At 42.0% G+C, this 12,731-nt stretch overlaps 1 non-coding gene across 1 annotated transcript; it reads left to right on the top strand.

The window, feature by feature from the left end:
* Nucleotides 1-11,383: 11,383 nt before the first annotated feature.
* On the top strand, nucleotides 11,384-11,490 carry LOC131757905 (U6 spliceosomal RNA). The gene has a single exon (XR_009336053.1). It is a non-coding gene; the product is annotated as a U6 spliceosomal RNA (small nuclear RNA).
* The last annotated feature ends 1,241 nt before the right edge of the window (nucleotides 11,491-12,731 follow it).

The following is a 12,731-nucleotide window of genomic DNA, read 5'->3' as shown; positions in this document are numbered from 1 at the left end:
ACAAATAAATACATAAATAAACTTATTTTTTTTTTAAAAAGAGAACCATTAAAAAAAAGTCAATGGAGATCTTCTAGGATCAACTACTTAAGATATTTTTCATCTTTCTTAAGATAGTAGTCCTCCATCACTGGCCAGCTCGGCAACAATGATGACCTGATCCTCTCCTGCTGCCTCCACTACTGCAAAGACAAAGCTAAGGACTTCATGCCCACCAACAAAGCAGAGGAGCCGATCCGGCTACTGCGGGAGGTGGTGCTGTTGACGGATGACCGGAACCTGCGCGTGAAGGCGCTGACCAGGAATGTGCCTGTGCGGGACATCCCGGCCTTCCTCACGTGGGCCCAGGTGGGCTGAGGGGGCCACAGCGGGGCCCAGCCCCACGGAACCATTCCCGAGAGGCCGCCAGGCGCCCAGAGTAGCACAGGAGATGCCCGCGTGCCTGAGCCACCAGTCCCCCCAGACAGTAAACCACCCTCACCCCACCCCCACCCCGCGCCGTGGCCGCCTGTGGGGGCAGCTGCTCCGCACAGAGCCCCTCCCAGAGGCCGGGCGGAAGCCGCTGGGACCCTCCCGGGCTGCCTGCCGGGATTTAGCAGGGAGGTGGCTGGCTGCAGTGACAGCAGGTGGGCGAGCCAGACCGACCAGACCAGGGTGCTCAGCCTTTCTCCCTTCCCGTGTCCGGTTCAAGGGCTGGGGGAAGGCCTCGTAGCCCGGGCACTCAGCCACTTTCTCAGCTGGAGATGGGGCAGGGGGTTAGAGTTTCCATCAGATGCAGGTGAGGTCACGGGTCCCTTTAATCTTCAGAGCCCCTGTCCTGAAAGCGTCCAAGAGGCTTTGGTCACGCCATGAAGAGAGTGCTCAGGGCGGGCGTCTCTCTCCCCCTGAGGCCTGGATTCCCCCATGGACCGCCCTTGGGTTCTGAACAGCAGCCCTAGGCGTCCCCCCCCACCCCCCCCCCACACACACACGCACACATCCCGCTGGGTCCACTGTACTGGGCCACTTGTTTTCCCCTCGGTTGGTCATGGGTCTGCAGGGAAGGGACATCTGCTCTCAGGCCCATGCTTCCTGGGTGGCCTTTGCCCGCTCCGTCTCCCTCCACTGGCCTTCCTTTTGCTCTAGTTGCCACTTCACAAAATTTCCTCAGACTCTTCTCAACTCCCCCTCGCTCTCCCCCTCCGGAATCATCCCCCCACCCTCCTCCTCTTTCTAGTTGCTCCCTCTCACCTTCCCGGCCCCTCAGTTCCTTGCCATGGAAGTTCTCACTCTGAATCCTTCTCCTGCGGTACCCGTGGCAGGAACCTAAGAGAGCTTTCCTGCCGCTGACCACCTTTCCCAGGCCCCTGTGCGCTGGGATACTTCCAGGCTCCTCCAGCCCAGCCTGAGGGAGGGTAGGATGGGCCAGTGCCTGGGAGCAGCATTGCCTAGCCTGGAGTTTGCACCCTGTTTCTAGCTTTGCCCTAGAAGAACTTGACCCAGGGGCCCTTTGGCCTTGGGAGTTTTTTGTTGCCTCTTTAGCCGGCACCTGTGTACAAAGCTTCACTCAGGAGGTTTCCTGCTGGGAAAGCGTTCTCCCAACCCAGGGACAGGGATGGAGGGGGACTCAGGGGAAGACAGGGTTTGGAGGCGGAGCCAGGAGTAAGTTTTGGTGGGACCAGTGGGGGAATCCCCCGGAGCCCCCCCATCTGACTATACAGCCTGCCCAGAGGATGGGAGCAAGGCAGTGCCCTCCCGGAGGCCCGAGATTATGCCAGGAGGAGGGGGAACTGTACAGGAGAGCCACGGCCGACGATTGGGGGCTGTGAGTCCCCCAGGGCCTCAGAAGACTGGGCTTTTTGGGGTATAGGGTCCCTGGCCTCACCTCTGAGATCCTTTCCCCTGGATGAAGGCTGACGGCTGGGTGGGTGGGAGACCTCCATCTCTCTGTCCCATTTGCAGCACTGGATTTGTTTCCTTAATAAATTTTTAGTTATGAAACATAAAAAAAAAAAAAAAAAAAAAAAAAAAAAAAAAAAAAAGATAGTAGTCCTCCTGTTCATAATTTTGTGGTTATACGACAATTTTAGTACATTTTTTAAATGTAAGAAAAAAAATGATGACATTAAATTTCTTAGAAAAAAATGTTGAGATGCAAAATAGCTCTAAAACAATTGACCACTCACTTATTCAGCAAATATTTATTGAGTGTCTACCATGTGTCAAGCGCTGTTCTTTGGGCTGTGCATAGAGCAGCGGACAAAAGAGACACACATCCATGTTTCAAGGAAATCTACATTCTATTTGGGCAGGAGGAGATGCACATAGAACAAAATAAAAATGCTAAACATGTAGCTTGTTAAATAGATTTAAGTGCTTTGGAGTCAAATGAAGTAAGAAAAAAGAATGGAGAGTGCTGAATTGGGTAGTGGGGCAATTTTAAATAAAGCAGTCAGGAAAACCTCCCTGATATGTTGTTATCTACGTAAACACTGCTCGGAGGTAAGGAAGGAAGCCAAGTGGACATCCGGAGAGGAAACTCAGATACCACACTCCATCTTTGATTTCATAGGTACACTTGAAAAGCACATCTGTGCATGTTATATTTCTTATGACAGGGTTTTTGACTGAAGGGGGAAATTATCTAACTGAAGAGTTTAAAGTTCCATTCTGGAAGTACACCTTCTTTTCTCAAACTTGTAGTTCCCCTCTTTTGTTTCTGGACAATTCACTCTTCCTCATTTTATCTTATAACTCCTTTTTAAAATGTATATAATGAGGGAATTTTGGACAGATCTGTCATGGGATTGGTTCTACTGTGTAATGATCAAGGTGTATGCTGCATAATCATTAGAAAACCTTGCTTTTTAGCATAATCAAAATGCTCAAATTACTTAGAATTCAGAAAGAGGTGGTAAGCTGAATATTAGCTGCTCTTTCTGCCCCAAGGCTCATTCAGTTCCTTCTCTTAATCTTTTTAAAGGAAAAACACAGCAGAATCAGGGGTGAGTTATTAGCTTTGGGCAATTTGTTCTGGCTTAGATGCTCCCACGTTGGACCCTTCCTGTAATCAACTTGATATCAACCAAGGAATATCAAATCATTTGCAAAGAGAAGGTCTGATATGAGTAAGCAGAATTAAAAACCCAAGATTATGGAATAAGAGATTGTTTGGGTTGGAAGAGACTGTATGTGTATCTCTAATGCTAAAATTTAGCCTTGTAACATAGAAAGGGATACTAAGACACAAGAGGTAAGTGGGATGCCAAAGTTACACCAGAAAAGTGTGGACCTTACAAAAAAGGGAAAAAAATGTGGTAAGAGGTTGAGCGAAATGGGACATACAGAAAAAAGGCACAAAAGTTGATAATGTTAATATGATATAGTTAAAGCAGATTTCATTTAAAAGGAATGGAAAAGTATGGGCTAATAAATGAAAAAAGGTAACGCAATGTTGCTCAAGACTATTTTATTTATGTTATTATTGTGTACCATCATCCTAACCTACGTGGCACTCATCTTCTCTTACCTCTTTTCCTCCTCAAAGTACTACTACTTCTCCACTTTTCCCTCTCTTGGCAAACACTATTGCCATCCACCCAGCTGATCAAGCAAGAAAGAAGAGTTATCCTTCACTTTTCCCTTTTCTTTACATCCCACATCGTCACCCCTCCTTCTCTAGATCAGACAGCCATCTTCTGGATTCTGAAACCTCATTGGTCTCCCTGCTTCCAGTTTTGCACTATTCCTCAACATCCATCTCTCTTCCATAACGTTGTCAGAGTCAACTTTCTGAAACCCAAGTCACATGGTGGTCTGTTTTCAAAACTCCCCAATAGCTGCCTGTGAATTTCAGGTTAGAATAAAAACTACCAGTGTGTTATACCAGGCTTTTCATGCTGGCGCCCTTGCTGTCACTTAAAAAATATCTCTTGCCACTCCCATTCTACACACTGAAAACTCCATTCCTGTTCAGCTTTCCCACTTCTCAGAATGGCCACCCTCTAATCCCCAGTACTTGCTTTGGCTACCTCCTCCTCCCTGTCAAGCTCAGCTCAGGAATCATCTCTTCTAGGCAATCTTTTGTCCTTCCCCAGGCTAGGCAAAGTGACTGTCCCACATTGTCCCACAACTCTTTCTATACATTTGTCCTTAAAAGACTGACTTGTGATATTATTTCTGCATTTCCAGGCTGTATAACAGTCCTGATATATAACAGGCATAAATTAATGTTTAGTGAATGGACAATTAAATGCATGCCAATCCACTGGGTTCCTGAATTACAAAGAAAAATAAAACGAGATGACTAACTTCAGAGCTAACGCTTCATTATATTTGGTTGTGGGTTTCTCTAACAGATTATATAATGATTTAGGTTCCTTGAATAAAGTTGCCTTTGAGTTATGATTTAAACAGCACTAAAGCTTCATTTGTACTTAAATTTGAAGGAGCTTGTTTATTTCCGAGTTGGATTTGAACTCCATTTGATACCGCATTACCAAATTCAAACGACCCAATCTGCCTTTCAATTAAGTGAAAGGATCAGTGACTTACAGGAACTGTCAATGTATTAAAAATGTCGCAAGCACTTTATTTATAGAGCAACATAAAAATGTAATTCAGGTACTTAAAAAAAAAATTGACACAGACTAAGCAGAGAAGATGAGCCAGAGGGGATTACCTCATGATCTAAAACTGCACTCTGCAGTAACGTGAACCTCAGCTTCAAATCCAGCCTGGGTCAAGACAACCTGTCGTTCTCCTGAGACTGAGCACTGCCTATCTGGTGGTTCACTGTGTGTGTCTTTCATATTGCTCGAGGACACCATGTACTTAAAAAACCTCATGGAATTTTCTCATAAATGATAATGCTATCCTTAATAAGCTTAGCCAAATTCAGAGAACTCCTTGATATATAACTGACAGCTCTGGATAATGCCCTCGGGTTGTTAACCATTCTACAAAAATCAAATTCAGTCAACACCGCAGAACTTGAATTTGCCAGAAAGTTACCTCATGCCACTTTTCCCCCTCACCCAGTGCCCCCTAATAAAGTGAGTATCTAATTACTATTAATTGATTTTTGCATGAGTGACAATCTGTTTCTTAAATCCAGTGAGAAACAAGTCTTTGACTCTTCAATCACATGGGGGAAGTGACCTGATTAAAAGCGTCCTGCTTCTATGCTTCTAACTTTTTTTTTACACAAATGACAATACAAACAGAATAGAAGGAGACATCTGCATAATTTGGGGATTTTATGATTGATAAGGCATTATCTTGTCAGCTGAGGGACCTTGCATGACAAGTATTTATGATAGAAGGAGGTTCCTGGCTATAAAGAAATAGAGTTTAGTCTGATAAAGGACTTTCAAGATTCTAAACACCATCCCCTTCAGGGCAAGAGGATTAGTGCTGCTATTTCAGAACACAGTCTTATTACAGTCTGAATCCAGTTAAGTGGGAAGAGAAAAGGCATTTGACTCTCATGATACCAACACATGCACAAGTGTGCAAACACACATTTAGAGAATGCAGGGTGAAGGGTTAGAGGGCTGAGGAGTCCAGACAGGGAGGGCCATCAGGTCTCAAGGGAAAAGAAGCAGAGAAATTTAAACAGTCGTGTGACTTACTCACAGTTGTCTACCAGCCAAGGACATGAAGGGGTAACAATAGCATCAAAGAAGCTTTCAGTCATTCAAGAGCAAAACTGTATTTAAAGTTAAGACAAACAACATGTGACCTTAGAGGAGTGACAGAGAATCTTAAAGGCAGACATATATCAATGGGCAAGTTGTATTTCAGGCCATGAGTCTTGGAATCAGTCTGACAGAGTTTTTCCTGAGGCTTTTCAAGGGAACAACAAAGCAAGAAACTCTTCGGAATATCACAACCATCTCAGACCAGAGATGTTCACATTCTTCCCTCAAGCGCTCCAACTGATTTCTGAATAGGAGAGATCTGAGTGTCCCTTGCCATGTCAAGAAGACTGAAGTGAGCTTGTAGAAATAGAACCTTTTACCCACATGGGCCCTTTATAGGTGGGCGGCACCTAAGGCAAATCACCTTCATCCAGCACCATAACACATGAAATCAAGCTAAGGTTCATCTTCAGAAAAAGTTTTTTAGAAAAAGCACAAGGGCAATGTGGAGTCCAGGGAGAGTAGTGGAAAGACTTGACTCGGAGATGGGTCAGAAAAGACTGGATATGAAGGTGCCTGCAGAATATATACATGATCACTGTGGGCATGAGTATCAGCCTGTAAACTTGCCTGTGAGCCCCAGGTGGTCTTTGTGGGTATGTTTCTAATTTCTTCAGTACCAGCCATCTCCTCTCTGCAAGGTTATTTTCCATCTTCCTTTCAAAATAATGGGCCTGAAAGTATTTGTCATATCCAAGAAATGGCTTGATCCTGTGTGTGGTAGTCAGAATAATGGTTCCCCAAAGATGTCCACATCCTTATCCCTGGAATCTGTTACTTTACATGACATCAGGATTTTGTAGGCATGATTAATTAAGGACTTTGAGATGGGGAAACTATCATGAATTACATTGGTGGGATCAATATAATCATGAGGTAAGTAAAGGATGGAAGAGGGTGGTAGAAGAGTCAGAGAGGAGATGTGACAACAGTAGTAGAGGTCAGAGTGATGTGTGGTCACAGGCCAATGCAAGCAGGCAGCCTCTAGAAGCTAGGAAAGGCAAGAAAACAGATTCTCCTCTACAGCCTCCAGAAGGGATGCAGCCCTATTGACCCATTTTAGACTTCTGACTTCCAGAAATGTAAGATGATACATTCATGCTCTTTTAAGTTACCAAGTTTGTGCCAAATTGTTACAGCAGCAATAGAAGACATCCATTGGATAAGTCTCTTCATAGATATTCTTCCATAGGAGTATCACATTTTGGCCATTCATCTTGCACACATTTGTCATTCATGCTCTCATTTGCCTTGTGATGAGCACTTGCTACATTCTACTCACTCTTCCAGGAGCTAGACAGACAAATATCTGGATCCTGTCTTTAGGAGCTTAGGATCAAATGGAAATAGATATAGTGGGAATAAGGATGGAAGTGTGCCCAATCTACATGGGACTCAAGGGTGAGGAAGGTCAATTCTACTTAGGAAAATGATGGGAAGATACTTTCCTAAATGAAAATTTGAAAGGTGCTTTGTTAGTTGTCAAATGGAGAAAAGATGAGAAGAAAGATCATTCCAGGCAGGGGAGTTTGATGAGTAAAACTCCAGATGCTGAAACAGCTGAGTGTGTTCTGGAGGGAATGTAGGGTGTAAGTATCTATGCTGATAGAAACAAAACTGGAGGCCTAAGTTTAGAATATAGGGTCTGAACTCTATCTTGTGAATGACAGAGAATACTAATAAGAGCAGCATTAAGTTTAGATCTATGTTTAAGAAATTGGTTAGGTAGAAAGCCAGAGTCAGAGAGACCAGTTATAAAGTTAAAAGGATACTGCAATGGTCCAAGCCAAAGGTAATGCAGGCCAATCTAAATTAGCAGCATAAACAATGGAGAGAAAGATATTGAATCAAGATGTATTATGGAGGTAGAATCAAGTGGATGATGATAGATTGGTATAGTGGGAAGAGAAAGGGAAGAGTTTAGGATAAAACTGAGTTTGAGAATTGGGTAGCTAGGGTGCTACTTTCTAAAAGAGGACCTGCATCAGCTTGGTGAAAACAGATAATGACAATCTTTAAATGAAAGTCTCCAACTTATATAATCGTTGAGCTTCTAGTTCATGAAATAATAAATATGCTGTATAGAGAGAAGCGACCACATTTTCTATCTTTAGGATTTCCCTTGCCTACCGTAATGCTGGGCACACGATACATTCTTGTTGAATTGAAAAGAATATTGTGCTCAGCAAGAAAGATACGTGTTTTGATTCCAATTCCGACGTGGAGCTTCGGGTTTAAAATTACCCCGAAGGTCAATTAACATACTTCTAGGCAAAGGCATATCTCTTAGAAATGGATTAAAGAACTATTGATGTTAGAATTTTTCTTCTGGCATGATGCATTATCTTCAATATTAAGAAAAAGAAACAATTCCCCTTGTACTCTCTTTCTTTAATTTTAGGCATAACTACTGAACAGGGTAGAATTTCAATATCTTTATTGAGAATCTAAGAAATAGAACACGTATTTTTGAGCACCTACTGTGTTCATGAAGTTCCCCTGATATAGAGAAAGTGGTATTTTTTACTCTATTAAAAACCGATTCAAATTTCTGCAAGGCTGATCAAATCCTCTGCTGTACAATTAATGACTAGAAGTTAAAAATACTGAATTAGGGCCACCATAGACAATTCAGTCACAGTGGTAGACATGACAGAGTGAAAGAAATTTTAATTCCCCCAGAGTTGAACCTACTCAAGCAAAATGGATTTTTCTTTTGATTTGAATCAAACATTATCCCAATTCACCAGTTAATACACTTTATTTTGGCTCTGTAGTCAACTATGGAGGAAAAAACATGCTAAGTTTTTCCCATTCTAATGTCAGATGGGAGTAAGACCTTCAGCAAACAGGCTTCTGTAACTGAATACCAAGAAAAATATGCTAGAAAGACCTCAACACCACAGCAACACACTCAGGGACCAAAACAGGTTTGAATCTTAATTATATGGTAACGTGCAGAACAAACCTGGTGTCATGGCATTTTGGGGAGAATAGCTGGTGAGAATTTTCTAGATGCTTTCACTGTGTTTCCTTCTCATAAAGCAGTAGCAAACAAAAGGTACGGTTGTAGAAGTTCATTATTAACCCATGGTAACTGGCAAAGAAAATGGTGGTATTTTCTGGCAAAGAATGTGTCAGTAAATATCATTTCAGAGGTTTAATCTTGCAACCAGAGTTGGTAATTGTTTCACTACTCCTTGAGCATGAAGGACTCAGAGAGTAAATGATTTATTGTTTGGACAACATAGAACCAATTTTAATATTTTGAAAAAAACCTGAGAACTATTAATCCTGGCGTGTGTTAATCTTAAACCCAAGGAAATGAAGAAACATTGATCTAATTTCTGCCTTTCAAGAATGAAATTATATATTAACCACAGAGCACCCAGCAACATACACAACCAGCACCCCCAGAGATAGTTAGCCTAACATCAGAATTGTGTTTTTCTAGCTAAATACTGATCCCTTCTATGGCATTATACAATTTATTACAAATAGGATGCTTGATCCAGCAGCCAAGAAATCAAATCAGAATTCTCAGGAAGAACGTGGTAAAATAAAGGGGCAGGTAGAGGTAAAGGGGTCAGACGCAAAAAGGCAGAAGCCTATAGCAGTGCCTAAGAGCTACCTGGTATTCTTGTCAAATGCATATTCTGATTCAGTAGATCGGAAGTGGGGCTGAAGACTGCATTTCTAACAAGCTCATCAGAGATGTTGCTTATCCCAGGAACCCACTCAGAGTACAAAGGGTGGCACTTTTCTGTGTTTAACAAAACTCAAATCACCACAATAATACCTACCCTGCATATGTGCCCCCAATTTTTCCTTCATGTTCTCTTTTATGGGATTTCTTGAATACCATCTCATTTGTTTTGTTTGTTGTTTTAGTTCATTATGTTTGCCATATTACTTACAGACCTGTTTTTCAGACAAAGAATGAACTCACTGTCCTGAAATCATCCCTTCCTTTACCACCACTTAGATTATGAAGTTAGACTACGAAACAAGCATTGCATCTTTGTGCCACTGTCTCTTTTAAAAGACACCTGAATGATAACCTTGAGTGGGACTTCCTACCTGCCCTGAAAAAAGAGGAAAGGAAGAGCAAATGACAAAATTCTGCAAAACTCAAGCTAGTGAAAAATAAACAAGACTGTCAGTCTCCAAGGAAGAGAGTACTGTGATTATTAAAAATAATTTTAAAACTTTAGAAAAACATCCAGCATGTTTCAGTTTTCTCATGTGAAAGACTGGATGGGACCAGAGGTCTACTGTGGGCGGGGGATTCAAGTCTGTCTCTGCTGCTGTCTAAATATTTCTCCAGCTGAGGAAGAAACACTTCCTGTAGATCTTAGCCATGAAAGCCAGACTTTCGTGCCACCTAGGAAGATGGGAAAATTAAGAAGTCAGGTAAGGGTAAGGAAGAGAAGAGGCACTTCACCACCTGTTTCCTCCTTTAAGAGGTACTCCTCCTCTCAGAAGAAAAACATCCCAAGCCAGCTCTTTACTTCCCCTTTACATCATTTCTGCCAGAAAAAGAAAAAAACAAAAAAGTTAGGAGTTCAAAAACGTAAAGCAATTAAATAAATATCACACTTCACAGAAGGTGAGAGTAGTATAACACAATGGCATTAAGCTTATCCAGATCTGCAGTGCTGTTCTAAACATTTGACTTTGTTCAGAAAAATCTCATTTACTCTTGGATAAATACTGCCGTGGCTTACACGACTAGTCACATTTACAACATAGAGTGTAACATGCCTCCCAAAGGGAGGCAGTCTCCATTCACTTTGACAAAGGGCAGCACAGGCAGAAGTGGTTTTGCCACTGTCTGCTCCATGGTCAGGATCTGTAAAATGGGGAGAGTCCTAACAGTGAAAGCATCCATGGTTCTCATGGAGGAATAATGCTGATGCAGTTTGTGAACAACAAGTATTCTTACCATCATTATTACTATTACCACCTATCCACACACTTTTAGACTTATAAGGAGATATAAAACTTGTTCAGATAGGATAAAACTTTCCTTTTCTGTATTCAAATCAACCAGTTAAAAATACTTATTAAACATAGATGACTGATACTGAATCAGATACTCGAAGAGAAGCATAAGATAGAATGACCATCTTCGCATGGCCAACAATCTTTTTAGACAGAATAAACTAATATATATGAAGTGATTTATAAAGTCATTTCAGAATAGCCCTAGACAGTATATAGTTGAATATTAAATTACACACAGTCAGGCACAAGTACTAAAATAAATCGGAGAAGGGACAGATCAGTACACACTAAAATGGAAAGACAGTAAAATTTTGTGCAAAGGCCATACTATCAGGAATCAGAATACCTAGTAGTTCAATGTAATGTGGGGCCTGGGCTTGGTTTTGTCACCTGTGAAATGGGAATGACAGTAATACGTACCTCTTAGGGTTATTTCAAGAGTTAGAGGACATGTGAAGTGAAAAAAAATATCTGACTTTATAAAGCAAGACACATTTTTTGTTTTATTATTATTGATGATTAGCCCATCTTTTCTGAAATGAAGAGGATTTATGCCGTCCTTGAAAAAAGTATGAGCTAGAGAAGAGGGAGGACAGTTTTCTAGGAAAAGAGGAAGAAAAAGTAGAGGGGAAAATAAGCAATAGGCATATGAAAGACAAAGACCTGGGAAGGAGGGCAATAAAAACCACAGGCAGGTGCTCACTTCGGCAGCACATATACTAAAATTGGAATAATACAGAGAAGATTAGCATGGCCCCTGCCCAAGGATGACATGCAAATTCATGAAGCATTCCATATATTTTAAATTGGGAGATTGGGATTGACATATACACACTACTGTATATAAAATAGATAACTAATAAGGATCTACTGTATAGCACAAGGAACTCTACTCAGTACTCTGTAATGACCTATGTGGGAAAAGATTCTCAACAAGCGTGGATATACACGTGTAGGTATAAATGATTCAATTTGCTGTACAGCAGAAACTAACACAACACTGTAAATCAACTATACTCCAATACAAATTAATTTTTAAAACCTACAGGTAGTTGACTTCATTTTTAAAGAAAAGTAAATAAATAGGGTTCATAGAAGTGGAAGAATGCCAGGAATGGGCAAGAGTCAACAGCAGGCTCCTCAATCCTGCCCACCCCTCTGCTGTCTCCCTGCTTTCAGACCATCAGGCTCTTTCATCATACATCTCTGGTTCTCAGTCTTCTACAAGCTGACAAAACAAAACAAGGCAGGTGAAAAGAAAATGGAACAAAAAGAAAAACAAAAAGATTGCCCGACTCTCAGTACTTTGATACAAGGGACAACAGAGGAGGGGCACAGGGGAAGAAGAGATTAGAAAGCATATTAAATTCTCCCCTTGTCTCAGGGATGGTATTTCTGCACATTACTAGACCTGCTCCCAAGCCAGAGAATTTACTTTACCCCATGGCCACAAGTGATCTGGGCTGGATAATAAGAATATTAGGAGATGGCAATTCCGTAGATGTAAAAGGTACACATTCAAAAGAAGGAAGGAGAGAAAAGAGCAATGGAGAATAAAATAAAGGATTAGCAAGAGCCAGAGAAAGACAAAAGAAAGCACAAGGGCTTCCCTGGTGGCGCAGTGGTTGAGAATCTGCCTGCCAATGCAGGGGACGCGGGTTCGAGCCCTGGTCTGGGAAGATCCCACATGCCGCGGAGCAACTAGGCCCGTGAGCCACAACTACCGAGCCTGCGTGTCTGGAGCCTATGCTCTGCAACAAGAGAAGCCGCGATAGTGAGAGGCCCGTGCGCCGTGATGAAGAGTGGCCCCCGCTTGCCGCAACTAGAGACAGCCCTCACACAGAAACGAAGACCCAACACGGCCAAAAATAAATATAAATAAATACATTTTAAAAAAAGAAAGCACAAGAGAAAAATGGTTCATTTGTAGAACCAATACATTGGGTAAAATTCTAAAACATTGTCCCAGGTTTCAAACACTTCAAGGGGATTTGAAAAGAGGACAAGCCTACCAGGGATCTGAGTAGATTATACAATATGCAA

Source organism: Kogia breviceps, chromosome 5 (assembly GCF_026419965.1).
Source record: "Kogia breviceps isolate mKogBre1 chromosome 5, mKogBre1 haplotype 1, whole genome shotgun sequence".
NCBI lineage: Eukaryota > Metazoa > Chordata > Mammalia > Artiodactyla > Physeteridae > Kogia > Kogia breviceps.
Note: the sequence above shows the minus strand (reverse complement) of the source record. Positions and strands in the feature narration are given on the sequence as shown.